This window comes from Dendropsophus ebraccatus, chromosome 14, assembly GCF_027789765.1.
Source record: "Dendropsophus ebraccatus isolate aDenEbr1 chromosome 14, aDenEbr1.pat, whole genome shotgun sequence".
Lineage (NCBI taxonomy): Eukaryota > Metazoa > Chordata > Amphibia > Anura > Hylidae > Dendropsophus > Dendropsophus ebraccatus.
The window spans coordinates 67,707,375-67,728,201 of NC_091467.1; the positions used below are offsets into that span (position 1 = coordinate 67,707,375).

The 20,827-nt window shown below is 45.8% G+C and overlaps 1 protein-coding gene and 1 long non-coding RNA gene across 2 annotated transcripts in view; both read right to left on the reverse strand.

The window, feature by feature from the left end:
- NDEL1 (nudE neurodevelopment protein 1 like 1) overlaps positions 1-2,477 on the reverse strand; it is a 36,994-nt gene extending 34,517 nt beyond the window's left edge. Inside the window, exon 1 of the mRNA XM_069951759.1 lies at positions 2,153-2,477. The gene's annotated coding sequence lies outside the window, so the exon portion shown is untranslated. The remainder of the gene's footprint in view (positions 1-2,152) is intronic.
- An 861-nt stretch (positions 2,478-3,338) lies between these two features.
- Positions 3,339-20,827, reverse strand: part of LOC138771773 (uncharacterized) — a 63,458-nt gene continuing 45,969 nt past the window's right edge. Inside the window, exons 2-3 of the long non-coding RNA XR_011359677.1 lie at positions 5,701-5,839; positions 3,339-3,456 (exon numbers count right to left, since the gene is read on the reverse strand). This is a non-coding gene — a long non-coding RNA (uncharacterized lncRNA). The remainder of the gene's footprint in view (positions 3,457-5,700; positions 5,840-20,827) is intronic.

The window sequence follows — 20,827 nt, forward strand, 5'->3', positions numbered from 1 at the left end:
AACTGTCCTCTATTACAGGAATGAAGAATGTGCTGAGCGGAGCGGCTCCGGTGATGTCACATTCCAAGGGAACAGAGTGTATCTAACTCTCCTTCCAGATACTGGTGCAGATGCCTGAGGAAGAAAGAGCACCCTCTAGGACTGTACACAAGAGGCTAATGCTGCGTTTACACGTAACGATTATCGTGCGAATTTGCGCGATAACGATCGAATTCGAACGATAATCGTACGTGTAAACGCAGCGAACGATCAAACGACAAACAAGAAATGGTTCGTTTTGATCTTTCAACATGTCATCAAATCGTCGTTCGCAAAAAAATTCGGCGATCGTTCCGTGTAAACAGTCATCGCGCGATAGTCCGGCCGCCCGCAGCCCTGCCCGCCGCCCGGCCCCCCGCTCATCCTCAGCCCCCTGCGCCGGCTCGATCGCCACCCCCGCCGCTCTGATCGCCGCCGCTCTGATCTCCCCCCCCCCCGCTGCCGCCGCTCCGATAGCCGCCCCCCCCGCCGCCGCCGCTTCGATCGCCCCCCCGCCGGCACGCGGGCATACGTTACCTGCTCCGCGCAGCAGGTCTTCTGACATCCCCGGCTCCGCTCTTCAGATAGGCTTAGATATACTATCTGCTAAGCTGCTGTATCTAAGCCTCTCATGTCTGTTACTGTCTGCTGAATCTAAGCCTCCCATGTGTGGTACTGTCTGCTGTGCTGCTGTATATAAGCCTCTCATGTGTGGTACTGTCTGCTGAGCTGCTGTATCTAAGCTTCTTATGTGGTACTGTCTGCTGAGCTGCTGTATCTAAGCTTCTTATGTGGTACTGTCTGCTAAGCTGCTGTATCTAAGCCTCTCGTGTGGTACTGTCTGCTGTGCTGCTGTATATAAGCCTCCTATGTGTGGTACTGTCTGCTGAGCTGCTGTATCTAAGCCTCTCATGTGTGGTACTGTCTGCTGAGCTGCTGTATCTAAGCTTCTTATGTGGTACTGTCTGCTGAGCTGTGATAACACATTTTAGGACTAAATCTCAAGCAGAGAGCACCATACATGATAGGCTTAGATACGACAGCTCATAGGCAGAAACATACAATAGGATTAGATACACTAGTTTTTTTTTTTGTTTTTTTTTTTTTTTTTTATTATTATCACAGAAGTCCGGCTTAGATACAGCAGCTCTGCAGATAATATGATACTTGATAGGCTCATAGGCCCAGCAGACAGTATTACATAATAAGCATAGCTATAGCAGAGAGGCTAAGATACACTGACTTAGTACCACGGTATCACACAAGACAGGCTAAGATACAATGGTATGGTGGACAACATCATACACGATAGGATTAGATACAGCACCTCTGCAAAAAGTATCACACATAGTAGGCTTACATGTACCAGCACACAAGATGGTATTGCACATGATAGGCTTAGATACACCAGCTCAGAGAACAGTTTCTCACATGACATGCTTAGATATACCAACCAGCAGACAGTATCACATGTGAAACGTTTAGATACACTTGCTGAGAAGACAGTATCACACATTATACACTTAGATACAGCAGCTCGGCAGACAGTATCACACATTATACACTTAGATACAGCAGCTCGGCAGACAGTATCACACATTATACACTTAGATACAGCAGCTCGGCAGACAGTATCACACAATAGATTTAAAGAAGAAAAGGTTGCAGGACGGCACTGTGTAGGCTCAAGGCTCAGGTGGGTGACCAACCTCTGGTAGCAAGGCCGAGGCTTCCAGATCCACAACAAAGGTAATCCGAGGCGGCACTCCAGGTATAAAGTGAATGAAAAAAAGTTTATTCACCCATAAATGTGCAACGTTTCGATCTTTCGTTGAGATCTTTTTCAAGCAACAATCACAGTGAGACAATGGCTGGTATTTAACATAGAAACCCCTCCCATTGTCCAACCCCTCATTAGTGACGTCATCATGATTAGTGTATGAAAACAATACATAATTCTTCATAATATGGTACATAAATGAAATAAAGAATATCAATTCATATATATAATACACAAAGTGTCATACAAGTGGTCGATTCTCCCGATTCATGAAATAAAGTCCATCAAACATTGATAAAGTCTTAATAACAGGATCCAGTCCATAATCGTTCAAAGAAGAGGGCCGTCACTTACCAGGTGCTTTCACTCCATGCTGGCATGATGGCGTCTATGTTTGTTCGTAACTGATCGTGAACTCAAAGAATCATGGGAAGGTCTGGATCACGTCACAGAGTTAGAATCGTCAGCGGAGATCCGCGCATGCGTACTTAGTTGTCTGAGCCCAGCGGATGCCATTTTGGGAAAGGTGCTCGTTGCCCTCTATATGGAGGCGAATGAAGAACCGCACTGGTAACGCACAGGTATCGCATGAGCCACAAGTATCACTGTGCCGTCACCTGGATATATCCCTCGTGTTTGAAGGAGTTTAACAGCAAATCCCACCGTATAGCCCAGCACCCGCTCGGTGTCTCTCAGGGCACGGCTGGATTGGTTGACACCCGGTTCCGTGGCATATAACCCAACTCTTAACGGCTTCCAGGGTCTTCCTTTCTGCTGCATTAGACTCCACCACATTGTGCGTCCTTCGTACATCGCGACCATTGGTACCGATCCCTTAAGGTTGTCCTAATGCGGGCTCTGCGGTTCTGATGCGATATCTCATCAAGACGTTCACCAAGGCCACCCAATTAAAAATTCATAAGAAATACTAAAGGTGAGTATTCCCAGCCATCCCCCGCAACCGATATCTATGGAGAAATTGAAAAAGAGAACATTATAACAAATGTAGGAGAAACAGACTCATTTTAGTGTACATGTGAATCGTGTCAATAAACCTAAAACAAAAAAATCACATATGTGTAAGGAAAGTGACTGAAACCTATTACCACGTCTGGAGTGGTCACACTCCGAGTTGCGTCGGGCAAAGTCTTACATAAAAGCTCTCAGTGTAAAGTCCATGTTTAACCCATTTGGGTACAAAGTATTCGATTTGGCGATCCAATGTGCCTCTCTTTTTTTCAGCATCTTCTGTCTGTCTCCCCCCCCCTGCGTAAAGGTGGTATATGAAACGCATCTGATGTACAGTATGTTTACATTCCTTAAAATGTCGTGGTACCGGCAATTCACATTTCTCCGTTCTTATAGACGATTTATGGTTATTAAGTCTGGTTTTACAATCTGTGGTAGTTTCTCCAACATACAGCATAGGACATGGACATTGTAATACATATATCATGAATTCTGATTTGCATGTGAGATGTTTGAGTTCAAACCATTGTTTGGTAATAGGATGTGTAAACCTATCCCCTTTGAGCATGGAGGCACAATTCTCACAACTCATACAGGGATAGCTCCCTGGTTTCAGTGAAGAGGACAGATTGAATTTTGCAGGGGAACTGTCAGCATGTACCAGTTTGTCTCGTAGGCTAGGGGCTCCTCTGTAGGAAAAAAGTGGAGGGAGATTGAGTAGGGTTATATTAGGATAGAAACGTGTCACCAAGCCCCAATGTTTCCTGATTATGGCAGCTATCTTAGGACTGTGTTCATAATAGGTCATTACAAAAGGTATACATTCACCCACCGTTTTCTTACTACTCTTCTGTATGTTATCACGTTTTTCTTGTCTAATACCCTCAATACTCTGTTTTACTAGTTTCTTAGGGTAACCCCTGTCCAAAAACTTGTCACCCATCTCTTCTAATCATTTGTCATATAATGTAGGGTCATCAACAATACGTTGTACTCGTAGAAGTTGACTATGGGGAAGAGATTCTACCATCCTCCTTGGATGTAGACTATCAAACCTGAGTAGGTTGTTTTTGTCAGTGGGTTTGAGGTAAATGTCCGTCAAAAGTCTGCCGTCCTGTACATACACCCAGGTGTCCAAAAATTGTACTCCCATCATGGAGCTTGACATAGTGAATTTAATGTCTCCATCCACCCCATTGAGGAACTGGAAAAACTCATCCAGTTCCTCCTGTGTTCCTTGCCATAGAAGAAAAATGTCGTCTATGTATCTCCACCACCCCAGCACCTTGCTGAAGTGGTGGAACACATAGACGACTGACTCCTCCAAATCCGCCATGACAATGTTCGCATAGGTAGGGGCCATATTAGACCCCATGGCCGTACCCTGCTGTTGTATATAGAACATGTCATCATACAGAAAATAATTCAATGTCAAAAGGATCTCAAGTAGGTTGAGTAAGAACTCCCTACATTCGGGTGTGTATGGAGAATTGAGTAAAGCTTTTCTGACACTGTTAAGTCCTCTCTCATGGTTGATACATGTATACAAACTAGTGACATCAAAAGACGCCAAAATGACATTAGGTGGAATATTCACATGTTTAATCTTCTGTAGAAAATCTGATGTGTCACGAATATATGATTTTGCTTCTACAGCATATCGCCGTAGAATTTTGTCGATGAAGGTGGCTGCTGGACTAAAGATGGAATCTGTGCCGGAAACTATGGGCCTGCCTGGTGGGTTACTCAGTGATTTGTGTATCTTCGGCAAACAATAGATGACAGGTGTAATGGGATGTGAAGGTAAAAGAAAATCATGTAGATCATCGTCAATGAGATCAATAGCATAGGCATCATCTACCAGAAGTTTAATGGTGCGTTCACACCTACAGGATCTGCAGCTGATTTTCTGCAGCAGATTTCATTTAAATAACTGAACACAGCATCAAATCTGCTGCAGATCCTGTAGGTGTGAACGCACCCTAAAGGGCCTATTACACGGGTCGTTTAGAGGAGCAAACGAGCGCTCTCAGCGCTCGTTTGCTCCTCATTCCCCGCTCGCTGCCGCTGCTATTCTACGCGGCTGCAGCGAGCGGGTGAGTACGGGAGGGGCGGGGGGGGGCTGCCCGGGTGATCGCTGATCGTCCGGGCAGCCCATAGGATATAGCAGCGTCTGCTGCCGACGCTCCTATTCAACGGAGTGACGGCAGCAGATCGCTGCTATATCAGTCGCTTGTTTTTCAACATGTTGAAAAACAAGCGACTGCAACGATAAGTCGACATGAATGATGTCGGCTGATCGTTGCACTCTATTCCACGGGACGATTATCGTCCGTAGCGGCCGATATCGTCCGAATACGAACGATAATCGTTCCGTGGAATAGGGCCTTAAGTCTCCTTGTGATAAGGGGTTTAGGATCTGTCGTTGTCGCTCTATATACATCACTGTTACTCAGTTGTCACTCAATCTCCTGTGTGTACATAGTCTTATCCATAACAACCACCGCTCCCCCCTTATTGGCGGGTTTGATGGTGATATTGTCGTTACGGGCAAGACTCCTCACTGCCTCGTATTCCTCCCTGCTGAAATTAACATGTCTCCCTTGTGCATCTAGGTCGAGTTTAAGTTTGTCAATGTCACGTTTAACCAAGGTTTCAAATGTGTCAATGGCTGTAGAGGATACAGCCGGCATAAAGTCACTTTTATTAGAGAGGCCCCACTCCTTAAATTTAAGTTCAGAGGGGTCTCTCTGCGTACTCTGAATACTCTCTTTTTTATTAGAAAACCAAACCTTCAACTTGACATTACGCAAAAACAAGAGAAAATCAACATCAAATTGTAACCAGTCAGGGTTAGTGGTTGGACAAAAGGATGAACCTCTATTGAGGACATTCAATTCAGCATCAGATAAATTATGGGTTGAAATATTTACCACAAGTTCAGGTTTCGTTAGGGCTTGTTTCCTGTGGGTTTCCCCATCTTGGTGTTCCTGGTTAGCCTGATTCCAGCGTTTCCCTCGCCCACCTCTTCTGATGGGTCTCCGCCTCCTGTGTTTTTGGGCTTGTCCTGGACTAAAATAGATTTAGATATGCCAGCTTAACAATTATAAGACTAGATATCAGATAGTATTATGCATAATAGGCTGGCTTAGATACACCAGTTCAGCAGAACTTGGATACACTCTCTCAGCAGACAGTATCACACATGATCGGCTTAGATACACCAGTTCAGCAGACAGTATCACACTGGGTAAGCTTAGATACACAAGCATACACAGTATCTTGGTTACTTGTATTTTCCACCATGTTGCAGACACTGCGCCGCTCCTCCCCGGCCCTAACAACTACAATTACAGCGTCTGCCCCTCCCCTCCACATAATGAACACTTCTGCCTTCTCCGCCATTATTTATAGAGACCCCGACCCCATCTCTTCTTATCATCTCATTGTACAGAATCCCCGCTATAGCCTCAGGGACCCTCCATTGTCTGTACTCCCATTATCCCCCCTTCTTTTTATTCCTTTTGTTACGTTGTAGGATTATTATACCATATTATACAATGGAAGATGGCGGTAATATACTCACTATGCCAGTCTATAGGAATCATATATATGGCATGGAGGGGAAGGAACCCATTGATTCTGGTTATATATGAAGTAAGGTATGGTGCAGTTTTTCCAACCTGTTGCAAAACTACAACTCCCATCATGCCCTGAGAGCTTTCAGCCTAATATAGGTCTGTACTGGTTCCAAAACTGGTTTCCTATGGGTCCATACTACAACTCCCATCATGACTTAACAGTCTTTATCTCCAGACTGGGTGCAAAACTACAACTCTCACCATGCACTGGCACTCTTCAGCCTCCTGTGGGTGTATTCTGGTTGCAAAACTACAACTTGCATCATGTCCTGACAATCTTTGGATTTCAGGGCATGATGGGAATTGTAGTGTTGCAACTGGTGGTAAGTATAGGTTGGGGAACACTGGTATAGAGATAAGGAATTCCACTTGAGTTGCACAACTCTCTACTGCCTCACTGTGCACAAACCTGTTGCCTGCGCCTCCTATAATTACATTAGTAGTAGATGAGCGAACCGGGTTCGGGTTGGAGTCGATCTGAACCCGAACGTTTGGCATTTGATTAGCGGGGGCTGCTGAACTTGGATAAAGCTCTAAGGTTGTCTGGAAAACATGGATACAGCCAATATCAGACTATATCCATGTTTTCCACATAGCCTTAGGGCTTTATCCAACTTCAGCAGCCACCGCTAATCAAATACCGAAAGTTCGGGTTCGGATTGACTCGAGCACGCTCCAGGTTCACTCATCTCTAATTAGTAGTGTTTTTACTGCCATCTAGTGGCTACATGCTGTACTCACAGCTGCCTTTGCCTCCTAGAATTACAATATTTAGTGTTTATTACTGCCATCCAGTGGCCACATGCTGTACTCACAGCTGCCTTTTCCTCTTATAATTACAATATTTAGGCCTTATTCACACGTTCCGTAATTTACGGATCCGTATTTCCGGATCCGAGTTAGTGCACATTGAAGTCTATTGGGCTATTCACACGATCAGTAGCAGAAATGGATGAAAATCAATCCGTAAAAAAAAAAGGACATGTCCTAGTGCGGACCGGGTGCGGACCCATTTTTTTTGCGGATCATCTCATTGAAATCAATTGGTTACGGATTGTTTACGGATTGTAACATGTTGGCATCCGTATTTCCGCAAAAAAATCCGGATGAAGTGCATTGAAAAGCATTGAGTGCATTGAGTAGTAAAAAAATGGAATTACGGAAATACGGATGGAATACGGATGGAATACGGATGGAATACGGATGTCCAATCCGCAATTTCTCACGGGTTGTTTCAGGACCAGAAAAAAATACTGAACGTGTGCATAAGGCCTTAGTGTTTAGTACTGCCATCATTTTGCGATCAAGCGCCCGCAGCCCGCCCTGCCCGCAGGCCGCCCCCCCCCGCTCATCCGCAGCCCGGCCCCACAGTCAACCGCAGCCCCCTGTGCCGCCCCGATCGCCACCCACGCCGCCCCAATCGCCACCCCCGCTGCCGCTATGATCGCCACCCCCGCCGCCCTGATCGCCACCCCCGCCACTCTAATCGCCACCCCCGCCGCTCTAATCGCCACCCCCCGCGCTGCCCCGTCCACGAGCATACGTTACCTGCTCCGCGTAGCAGGTCTTCGAAATCCCCGGCTCCCCTCTTCAGTGCATTGATTGGCTGAAGAGGAGCCGTTTGAAATTCCCGGATCCCCTCTTCAGCCAATCAGTGCTGGCGTGCTTTGATTGGCTGAAGAGGGGAGTCGGGAATTTCAAACGGCTCCTCTTCAGCCAATCAATGCACTGAAGAGGGGAGTCGGGGATTACGAAGACCTGCTACGCGGAGCAGGTAACGTATGCTCGCGGCCGGGGCGATCAGAGCGGTGGGGGGGGGGGGATCGGAGCGGCGACGGCAGGAGGGCAATCAGAGCGGCGACGGGGGTGGCGATCGGGGCGGCGGCGAGGGTGGCGATCGGAGCGGCAGCGGGGGTGGCGATCAGAGTGGCGCAGGGGGCTGCGGATGAGCGGGGGGGGGGGCGGGCGGCTGGGCGGGGCTGCGGGCGGCCGGACTATGGCGCGACGACTGTTTACACGGAACGATCGGTGAATTTTTTGTGAACGACGAACGACGATTTGATAACATGTTCAAAGATCAAAATGAACGATTTCTCGTTCGTCGTTTGATCGTTCGCTGCGTTTACACGTACGATTATCGTTTGAATTTGATCGTTATCGCGCAAATTCGCACAATAATCGTTACGTGTAAACGCACCTTTACCTGCCACCTAGTGGCCACATGCTGTAATCACAGCTGCCTATTATTATATTAGTGTTTTTTAGTGTTTATTACTGCTATCTAGTGGCTACATGCTGTACTTACAGCTGCCCTTGTCTCCTATAATTACAATATTTAGTGTTTATTACTGCCATCTAGTGGCCACATGCTGTACTCACAGCTGCCATTGCCTCCTATAATTACATTAGTGTTTATTACTGCCATCTAGTGGACAAATGTTGTACTCATAGCTCATGCTTGACTTTTTTTTTTTTTTTTACCTAATCCTTGCCTCTATATTCTATAGGTACATCTCAGTTTAAAATTGCATGATAACCAATTTAATTAAAAAGTGTTCTTGTTTTTTTAAATACATTTTTGACACATTCTAGCGACATGGTAAAAGTTTTTAATTGGTTGGGTCAAGTATTTAGACCCCACCAATTGCTTCTCTGCCTGGTCTATGTCTATGGAACAGAATTAGACTTGTGTTAGGATCAGAATATGGCATTTATAAGCAGATTTATTTACAAAAAAATTCTATTTGTTTTTAAAGGTAATAACATAAAAGTTATATAAATTGGATATTGCTGTAATCATAGTGAGTCAAGATGACACGTCAGTTTTGCTGTGAAATTCACTACGTAAAGATAAAAGGCCAATTTTATTTTAGCACAGGAAAGAAAATGATAATGGTACAGGGCACATCTCACCAAACTGGGCCCAGGTTTATAGTCAATCCAAGAATATACCATGGGGAAAATAAGGATTTGGTATGATGCAAATTTTGCAATATTTCCCACCTACCAAGAATGGAGAGGGGTGTAATTATTATAGGTCACTTCGCCTGTGAGAGATGGATTGTATAAAATAAAATCCAGATCATCACATTGTAGGATTTATAAATAATTATTTTGCATTTTATTCCATGAAATAAGGATTTGATACAATAGAAGAACTGACAGTGATTCTTTCAGTTTTTTTCATTTTCTAATAATTGTGCCAACAGCTGTTGGCTTCTCAGCAAGCGGCTTGCCTATTGTCCTGTAGCCCATCCCAGCCTTATGCAAGTTTACAATTTTCTCCCCGGTGTCCTTAGACAGTTCTTTGGTCTTGGCCGTGGTGGAGAGGTTGGAGTGTGATTGATTGAGTGTGTGAACAGATGTTATGTTGTTTATTTTTTTTATACAGGTAACAAGATCAAACAGGTGCAATTAATACAGAAAATGAGTGCAGAGTAGGAGGAGCTTCTAACAGCTCTGTGAGAGGCAGAATTCCTGCTGGTTGGTTGGTGTTCAGATACTTATTTAATGCAATAAATGTAAATATTTATTTATAAATCATACTATGTGATTTTCTAGACTCATTTTATAGCTTCTCTCTCTCTCACAAGCGGAGGGTACCGACCATGAAGGAGACTCCTTTGTATGTAGCTGGTGTAATGGGGGAGACATTGGTTGTGTAACGCAGTTTTCCCAGAAACCGACATCACTGAGAAAAGGCTGACAGAGACTCATTGTAATAGGAAATTTGTTATTCATTTACCCAAATCTTGGCCGTAATAATGGGATACACAAAGTGACCACTAGATGGCGTCCTTTAGCAAGCGTTATGGAGGGACAACACAGCACAGGGATTTAGCAAAAGTTTTTTTTAATCTTGTATCTTGAGCTGTAATGGAAACCTGGACGATTGTGTGAACGAAGACTTATAGACATCCAACACTGCTGAATTATTGCATCCTATTATAGAAGTAAAATGATGGACTTTATACTCAAGTCTCATAGTACAACCAAAACATAAAACACTTACATGATATAAAACAGAGAAAAAGAAAAAATATATATATAATATATATATATTTTTTTCTTACAACATGCTTTATTATTGAATAAAATTAAAAAATAACAAACTACAACCACCCCAACTATAATAAGGGTCCTGTATACCTCAAAATGATGCCAATGAGAATTTTAACTCATCCTGTAAAACTCAGCTACTTAAGGGGTTTATGAATTTCCTTAGGGTGCGTTTACACAGAGAGATTTATCTGACAGATTTTTGAAGCCAAAGCCAGGAACAGACTATAAACAGAGAGCAGGTTATAAAGAAAAGACTGAGATTTCTCCTTTTTTCAAATCCATTCCAGGCTTTGGCTTTGAAAAACAGATAAATCTGTGTGTGTAAACACAATATCAATTATACATATAAAAAACCCTAGACAAATCTTTGGAAGGTTCTAGAAGCTCCTGGAATAAGATGGAACCTCCTGGACACCTGTCAGAGCAAGCAAATCTCCTGGCCCCCTGTGTCTTGATAATGTACTCACCTCTCCTTGTTCCCACAGGTCCTTTGACTATGAAGAAACCATTGCACACAACATCCTAACGAAAAGGATCATGGCACAGTCTGTGAGGATGACTGCTGTGTCTGATCTGGGGTCTGTATTAGTTTAGGGGTCTAATAGGTTTAGGAGTTTATACAGTATATGGCTTTATCAGTGTAGGGGTTAGTATTTGTTCGTCCCGGCTTCCCTCCACCCAAAATCAGTGTCTAACCTCACAAATGCTCTTCTGAAAGAATGGACCAAAATTCCTCCAAACCTCTTGTAGAAAGTCTCCCCAAAGTGGAAGCTCTTATATCTGCAGAAGGGGGGGCACCCCATAGTGGGAGGTGTGGTGTGTAGGTGTCATAATAATGTCAGGTATAATTATAGTGACCCAGTATGGGCCCCTAAGCTTAGTTGCACCTGAGTAAGGTAACACTCTCGGGCTCACAAAGGTGGGATCATGTGTCCACTGTATTTATCCTATTTTCCCACTAGGTGTCACTACTGTGTTTTGTGTAACCTGTCTTTTGCACAGTTGAAGTATTCCAGGTATTAACTACTGTAGGCCACGTGTTACCTTGTATGCACTCACAGGTGCAGGTGCTCTTCCTCCTTTCTTCAACCTATCTCATTCTCTCTTTACCTACACACACGCAGCCCACCAGTCACAGCCGGGGTAAGTTACTTCCCTGAGGTTCGGACCTAGTTCCTGGTGGGTGGAGTCTAGTCTAGTCTAGTTAGTGTGTTGGAGAGAGAGCTAGACAGACAAGTCTCTGGAGAAGCTAAGCCAGGGCCTGGCTCTGGCCAGGTCTCTAACAGGGACACACAACTAAGCTAGCCAGTTTATTTCTTATGAACACTAGAACCACTATGCAGTGCTAAGCTTGCACAAGGGGAGAGAAGTCTAATAGGGATCACCTTGCCGTGAACCTCTCTAAACTGTGCAGGCAGTTACCTCAACAGTGGAATTAACCTTAGTGGAAGAAAGGTATGGAATGTCTATGTATTCCACTGCGCAGTGCAGGACAACTGGGAAGACTCGCAAGTCTGCTCAACCCAGATATCAAGGCCTGGGGCTCGTATTACCTACATAGGATGGGAAGCTCGCAACTAGGGGGCATAGGGCGGTCAAGACTAGAAGTCATCCATGAGTACGAATATTCTCTATTTTTTTCTTCTACATACCTCTACTGTTCCGGCAGAGTATATTTCTACATTGGGCAGGGTCCCTCTGGCAACTCCTCTCCAATACTCTTTCTACTGCAAAGCACCTTCTTACTTCAAGCACTGGTATTCTACCTCAACTGTAAACACCTCAGTTATTGCAAGACCGTAACTATTGTATTGCACTGCATTTTATTGTTACTATCAGTATTCCTTGTATTGCAGTGCGGTTACTTCCAGTAAACTGTTCTATTTTTCAGGAGCACCAGACTCTGGCTTGTCTCTTCTGCACCCGCACACACATCAGTACACTTGGGTTAATTCTCTTTTGAGTGCTGGTGAGGTGCCAAGACTGTCTGGGGTGGGTCCTAAACCACGCCAGATACGGTGACAAGTGCCCAAGTGACCCTAGACCCACTCAGCTACCACACCACCGTAAAAGCACACCAGCCAATAAACATGCAGGGGGAGGGACATTCACTAGGAGTGGGCAGGACTTAAAAAAAAACAAACATCTAACTGTAATTGGCTGGCTAAACTACGTCACCTCCTGAATATAAGAATAGTGGATTTCAGATTCGTGTCACTTGCTGGTTGGAGCTAGAGAGGGACAGACTGTATACCAGGGAGAGAAAATTTTTAGGTAAAGTTAGGTAGGAAGGGACCCTCAAAAGCCCTTGTTAGAGTTAAAAGTATAAAAACCTTATATTTAGAAGCTGTTGTGAGACAGGCAGTGTGTTAAGACACCTACTGATAGTGTATACGGCTGATACTGTGAGTGCAGGATAATACCTGTTATCTTGCTACTACTGATTTGTGCAGTCTGCTTCCTATAAAGGAGTTGACCAGCCCTTTAATTTTATAATTTTAAAAACCAATTATATATCCGGTATACGGCTGTATACTGTGAGTGTGGGATAATGGCTGTTATCTTGCTACTACTGATTTGCGCAGTCTGCGTCCTGTAAAGGCGTTGAAGAGCCCTTTTAATTTTATTGTTGTAGAAACAATTATATATCCGGTATACGGCTGTATGGAATAATACCTGTTATCTTGCTACTACTGATTTGTAGTTATCGTTAATTTTTGTTATTACGTATTTTACACTGCACCTGACCTGATACGTACGCAAGTGCTTACTGCTAGACCGAAACTTGCGCTTTTACTTTACGTTCATAATATGTTCGTGAATCTTTGGCGTACACTTGGGAACATGGGATGTTGGCTCATCACTAGTGTTAGATGCGGCCAGGCATGCTTCCCCTGCTGTCCCATATGCAATCCAGAGGTGTTGGCATAATTTCCTGAAGTGTCATTGGGCACTTGGTGACCTACTAATTGTCGAATCTTGATTTCCAGGTCCCAAGTATTTTTTTTCCCATAGACTATAATGGAATTTGATATTCGTTCGAATATACGAATATCCGGAGCTATTCGAATCGAATCTCTATTAATAATATATGGTGTAAGCACTGAATGGCACCCACTGGCCGCAAAGCAAGACTTAAAGGAGTAGTCCAGGCAAATTGATTTTCTTTAACAATTGCTGGGGAGAGGGAGTATAAAAAAATTAAATGCTCTTACCTCCACCACGCTTCCTGGTCTCAGATGGACCCTGGTCATGATGCGAGAAGTCCGCTCACCTAGTTAGCGGCCATAAGAGGTTCCTGCCTCGGACCCTGACTGGCTGAGCTGACCGCACATGTGACAACCTGGGTCCAGCTGAGACCAGGAAGCGGCCAGGGACATGGGGACCAGAGTGGCGGTATGCTGCCACTAGTGCTGGAGCGGGGGAGATAAGAGCAAATTATTTCTTTTATCCTCCCTCTCCCCAGCACTTGTAAAAAAAAAATCGCCTGGACTTCTCCTTTAATAGAGCCAAGTCCCCGCTGTCTGAAACTTTCCTATCCCATAAAAGAGTGAGCACCAGTTGAGGGTCTGTGTTACAGATTTTGTATCAGGACCCTTATGCCTCCACTACAGACCACCAAATAATAACACCATAAAGTATCCAAATAAAAGTACCAGTAAGTGCCTTAATAACACTGCCATAGTGTGCCAGAGTAATACAACTATAAAATATAGTGTGATGCACCATATTGTAACCATAAATAATACTACCATACCATACTCATGTAATACCACCATATAGTACCCAAATGGCCATGCCAGAACGACAACTCCCAGCCAGGCTTCCTGTAACCACTGGAGGGTGACGGTAAGCCTGCGGCTTCTGCTGCGTTCATTCTCTTCCTCTTATGTCCTCTATAATGAAACACGGCTTTGTTAATACTCCTGGAATAAAAATGTCCCCATCTGGTGCCAACTTGTTCATTTTACCCAATTCTCCGAATGCCCCAAGCTGAAAAACAGCAAATAGATGACACAAGGCGAAAACAATGGCACATGGTGACTCTTCCCTTTCTCCAAACAATTGCTGTCATTTACCATGCTCATCGCTCAGTGTTGTCTCCTCAGTGCAGGATGAGTAAGGTTCAGTCATGCCTTTATGTGCATACAAGTCGTACACGTGCCAACCTTGGCTGGGTCACCAGAAACAGGGCTTAATATGACCTGAGATCAAGTCAGACCAGTTTATGGAGCAAGTTTCCTGCCTATAGAAACCAGAGTATGTATGGCATAAAACCATATGCATGGGGAAACTATAGAGAAGGGACACGCTAAGCATTATTTCACCTGCTGTAGAGCTAAATGCAATTTTTTTGTTTCCTGTTATCAACCATTTCTGTCTAGGAATGTAGAATGTATGTTTTGTGTCAAAGTACTGAACTGACAATTATATAATATAATTACTATAATACTGCTCCTATATACAATAATATAACTACTATAATACTGCCCCTATATACAAGAATATAACTACTATAATACTGCTCTTATACAGGGGCGGAACTACCGCCGTAGCAGCTACGGGGACCCACCACATCAGGGGGCCCGTGGCGCAGGCCCCCGGAGCTGACATAGCCTGTATTGCCCGGCGGCCGGAGAAGTTCTCATAATGGCCCAGGGCAGATACAGGGGGGGCATCTATGGGGGATAATACAGGGGGGCATCTATGGGGGATAATACAGGGGGGCATCTATGGAGGATATACAGGGGGGCATCTATGGGGGATAATACAGGGGGCCATCTATGGGGGATAATACAGAGGGGCATCTATGTGGGATAATACAGGGGGCCATCTATGGGAGATATACAGGAGGCATCTATGGGGGATATACAGGAGGCATCTATGGGGGATATACAGGGGGGGCATCTATGGGGGATAATACAGGGGGGCATCTATGGGGGATAATACAGGGGGCCATCTATGGGGGATAATACAGAGGGGCATCTATGGGGGATATACAGGAGGCATCTATAGGGGATATACAGGGGGGGCATCTATGGGGGATAATACAGGGGAGGCATCTATGGGGGATAATACAGGGGGGTATCTATGGGGGATATACAGGGGGGCATCTATGGGGGATAATACAGGGGGCCATCTATGGGGGATAATACAGGGGGCCATCTATGGGGGATATACAGGGGGGGCATCTATGGGGGATAATACAGGGGGCCATCTATGGGAGATATACAGGAGGCATCTATGGGGGATAATACAGGGGGCCATCTATGGGGGATAATACAGGGGGAATCTATGGGGGATATACAGGGGGGGCATCTATGGGGGATAATACAGGGGGGACATCTATGGGGGATAATACAGGGGGGGGCATCTATGGGGGATATACAGGGGGGCGTCTATGGGGGATAATACAGGGGGGCATCTATGGGGCATAATACAGGGGGCCATCTATGGGGGATAATACAGAGGGGCATCTATGGGGGATAATACAGGGGGCCATCTATGGGAGATATACAGGAGGCATCTATAGGGGATATACAGGGGTGCATCTATGGGGGATAATACAGAGGGGGCATCTATGGGGATAATACAGGGGGGTATCTATGGGGGATATGCAGGGGGGGGCATCTATGGGGGATAATACAGGGGGCCATCTATGGGGGATAATACAGGGGGCCATCTATGTGGGATATACAGGGGGGGCATCTATGGGGGATAATACAGGGGGCCATCTATGGGAGATATACAGGAGGCATCTATGGGGGATAATACAGGGGGGCATCTATGGGGGATAATACAGGGGGGGTGGCATCTATGGGGGATAATACAGGGGGCATCTATGGGGGATAATAAAGGGGGGCCATCTATGGGGGATAATACAGGGGGGCATCTATGGGGGATAATACAGGGGGCCATCTATGGGGGATAATACAGGGGGCCATCTATGGGGGATAATACAGGGGGGCATCTATGGGGGATATACAGGGGGGGCATCTATGGGGGATAATACAGGGGGCCATCTATGGGAGATATACAGGAGGCATCTATGGGGGATAATACAGGGGGCCATCTATGGGGGATAATACAGGGGAAATCTAAGGGGGATATACAGGGGGGGCATCTATGGGGGATAATACAGGGGGGGACATCTATGGGGGATAATACAGGGGGGGGGCATCTATGGGGGATATACAGGGGGGCGTCTATGGGGGATAATACAGGGGGGCATCTATGGGGCATAATACAGGGGGCCATCTATGGGGGATAATACAGAGGGGCATCTATGGGGGATAATACAGGGGGCCATCTATGGGAGATATACAGGAGGCATCTATAGGGGATATACAGGGGTGCATCTATGGGGGATAATACAGAGGGGGCATCTATGGGGATAATACAGGGGGGTATCTATGGGGGATATGCAGGGGGGCATCTATGGGGGATAATACAGGGGGCCATCTATGTGGGATATACAGGGGGGGCATCTATGGGGGATAATACAGGGGGCCATCTATGGGGATATACAGGGGGGGGGCATCTATGGGGATAATACAGGGGGCCATCTATGGGAGATATACAGGAGGCATCTATGGGGGATAATACAGGGGGGCATCTATGGGGGATAATACAGGGGGCATCTATGGGGGATAATAAAGGGGGCCATCTATGGGGGATAATACAGGGGGGCATCTATGGGGGATAATACAGGGGGCCATCTATGGGGGATAATACAGGGGGCCATCTATGGGGGATAATACAGGGGGGCATCTATGGGGGATATACAGGGGGGGCATCTATGGGGGATAATACAGGGGGCCATCTATGGGAGATATACAGGAGGCATCTATGGGGGATAATACAGGGGGCCATCTATGGGGGATAATACAGGGGGCCATCTATGGGGGATAATACAGGGGGGCATCTATGGGGGATAATACAGGGGGCCATCTATGGGGGATAATACAGGGGGCCATCTATGGGGGATAATACAGGGGGGCATCTATGGGGATATACAGGAGCCATCTATGGGGGATAAAACAGGGGGCCATCCATGGGGATAATACAGGGGGCATCTATGGGGGATATACAGGGGGGCATCTATGGGGGATAATACAGAGGGGCATCTATGGGGGATAATACAGGGGGCCATCTATGGGAGATATACAGGAGGCATCTATGGGGGATATACAGGGGGGGGGCATCTATGGGGGATAATACATGGGGGCATCAATGGGGGATAATACAGGGGGCCATCTATGGGGGATAATACAGAGGGGCATCTATGGGGGATAATACAGGGGGTAAGGGGGAATACACAGAGGGGCATATACTATAAGGGGGTCACTTAGTGTTAGGGCTACCAACTAAATGAGGGTGTAAAGGGGCCAATACAGATGTGCAGTGTGTATAGAGATGAGGATGGTGCCAGTATAAGGAGCCTAATATGTTTGTCTGGCAGATTCTGTGGATTCGTGGCTCGGAGAAGTTCTCATAATGGCCCAGGGCAGATGGAAAAGAAAATGAAAAGGAAAAAACTCTGATCAGAGAAGACATCCCCTGTGAGTCACCTGATGTAACTGCACTGTAATGTATTTGGTGTACAGAACCTGAGTAGAGCTGAGTGTGTTGATGGCATAGTGGTCGATCGATCGAGGGGGGGGGGGGCAATCAAAAGTTTGCTATTTGGTCTAGCTATAATGTGTGGGACCATATTACCATATAAGCCATTATAGATGAGGAGTTTGAATGGGGGTGAAGAGTAGATCAAGAGGATGGGGGATGTTTGTCTGGAAATTCTGTAGACACATGTCATGGCTGGGAGGAGTTGTCTTGAAAGTCCGGGCTGGGTGGAGAAGAAAACTGAAAGTTAACAACTATAGTCAAAGAGGACATCACCTGTAGTCACTGGATGTAACTGCATTGTGGTCACTTACACGGAGTACAGATCATGTGCAGGGCTGGTATCTGCCACTATACGGTCACTGTATGGGGGTAATATTAGTCTGTGTATAGTGGCTTTTACTTAGTATGGTGGTAATGTGTAGCCATTTGATCACAGTAGATTATTCAGTCACTACGTAGAGGTAATGGTAGTGGTCACAGTATGGCAGTTTTATTTGTCCTTTGTATAGCGGAGTTCTTGATGGAATATTCAAAAACATTACTCTCAGCCAAAGGAATTTTTTATATACTTGACCTGATATGCTTTGAATTGTTGCTGTTTGTGGTCTTCAGTGTAGTTAGTGGGCCTGGCGGTTGTTTTGGTTTGCCATGGTGTATGAGCTGGGGTTTCTCCAGTTCAGAGTCAGGGCTGGTCAGGCAGTAACCAGTCTGCAGCCAGTCCTCTGCACTAATGTAACATTCTGTATATAAGATAATGAAGAGATTAGAAGGATTATCATAATAGGAGCAGAGCATTGATGGTGACCTCAGTTATCTTCCATGGACCTCCCCATCCTTCCTGCCAGTCGCTGACCTCCCCCTGACTGACGGCTGTTGAATCTAAACATAGCTAATGGGTTTTATAATAGGAAAATACAGAACCCTGTTTAGTAAACATTTTCCCAGTTAACATCTCTTACATGTTGTATAGAGAGACACTTCCAGGAATTCTCCTCTCCTGTAATCGATGGGCAGATATCTAGCCCAGGCAGATAGCTGCTTCTAGATAGCTTCCGCATGGTTCCAGAAAACTAGATTCAAGCATCATGCATATGCCTTGTATGTGATTGCAGTGAGGACAGATGCATGCCCTGTATATAGCTGAGGTGCAGTGAGGATAGTCGCGTGCCCTGTATATAGCTGAGGTGCAGTGAGGACAGATGCATGCCCTGTATATAGCTGAGGTGCAGTGAGGACAGATGCATGCCCTGTATATAGCTGAGGTGCAGTGAGGACAGATGCATGCTCTGTATATAGCTGAGGTGCAGTGAGTACAGATGCATGCCCTGTATATAGCTGAGGTGCAGTGAGGACAGATGCATGCCCTGTATATAGCTGAGGTGCAGTGAGGATAGTCGCATGCCCTGTATATAGCTGAGGTGCAGTGAGGACAGATGCATGCTCTGTATATAGCTGAGGTGCAGTGAGGACAGATGCATGCCCTGTATATAGCTGAGGTGCAGTGAGGACAGATGCATGCCCTGTATATAGCTGAGGTGCAGTGAGGACAGATGCATGCTCTGTATATAGCTGAGGTGCAGTGAGTACAGATGCATGCCCTGTATATAGCTGAGGTGCAGTGAGGACAGATGCATGCCCTGTATATAGCTGAGGTGCAGTGAGGATAGTCGCATGCCCTGTATATAGCTGAGGTGCAGTGAGGACAGATGCATGCTCTGTATATAGCTGAGGTGCAGTGAGGACAGATGCATGCCCTGTATATAGCTGAGGTGCAGTGAGGACAGATGCATGCCCTGTATATAGCTGAGGTGCAGTGAGGACAGATGCATGCCCTGTATATAGCTGAGGTGCAGTGCAGATAGATGCATGCCTTGTATATAGCTGAGGTGCAGTGCGGATAGATGCATGCCTTGTATATAGCTGAGGTGCAGTGAGGACAGATGCATGCCTTGTATATAGCTGAGGTGCAGTGAGGACAGATGCATGCCCTGTATATAGCTGAGGTGCAGTGAGGATAGTCGCATGCCCTGTATATAGCTGAGGTGCAGTGAGGACAGATGCATGCCCTTTATATAGCTGAGGTGCAGTGAGGACAGATGCATGCCCTTTATTTAGCTGAGGTGCAGTGAGGACAGATGCATGCCCTGTATATAGCTGAGGTGCAGTGAGAACAGTTGCATGCCTTGTATATAGCTGAGCTACAGTGAGAACAGATGCATGCCCTGTATATAGCTGAGGTGCAGTGAGGATAGTCGCATGCCTTGTATATAGCTGAGGTGCAGTTAGGATAGATGCATGCCTTGTATATAGCTGAGGTGCAGTGAGGACAGATGCATGCCCTGTATATAGCTGAGGTGCAGTGAGGACAGATGCATGCCCTGTATATAGCTGAGGTGCAGTGAGGACAGATGCATGCCCTGTATATAGCTGAGGTGCAGTGCAGATAGATGCATGCCTTGTATATAGCTGAGGTGCAGTGAGGACAGATGCATGCCTTGTATATAGCTGAGGTGCAGTGAGGATAGTCGCATGCCCTGTATATAGCTGAGGTGCAGTGAGGACAGATGCATGCCCTGTATATAGCTGAGGTGCAGTGAGGACAGATGCATGCCCTGTATATAGCTGAGGTGCAGTGACAACAAATGCATGCCCTGTATATAGCTGAGGTGCAGTGAGAACAGTTGCATGCCTTGTATATAGCTGAGGTGCAGTGCGGATAGATGCATGCCCT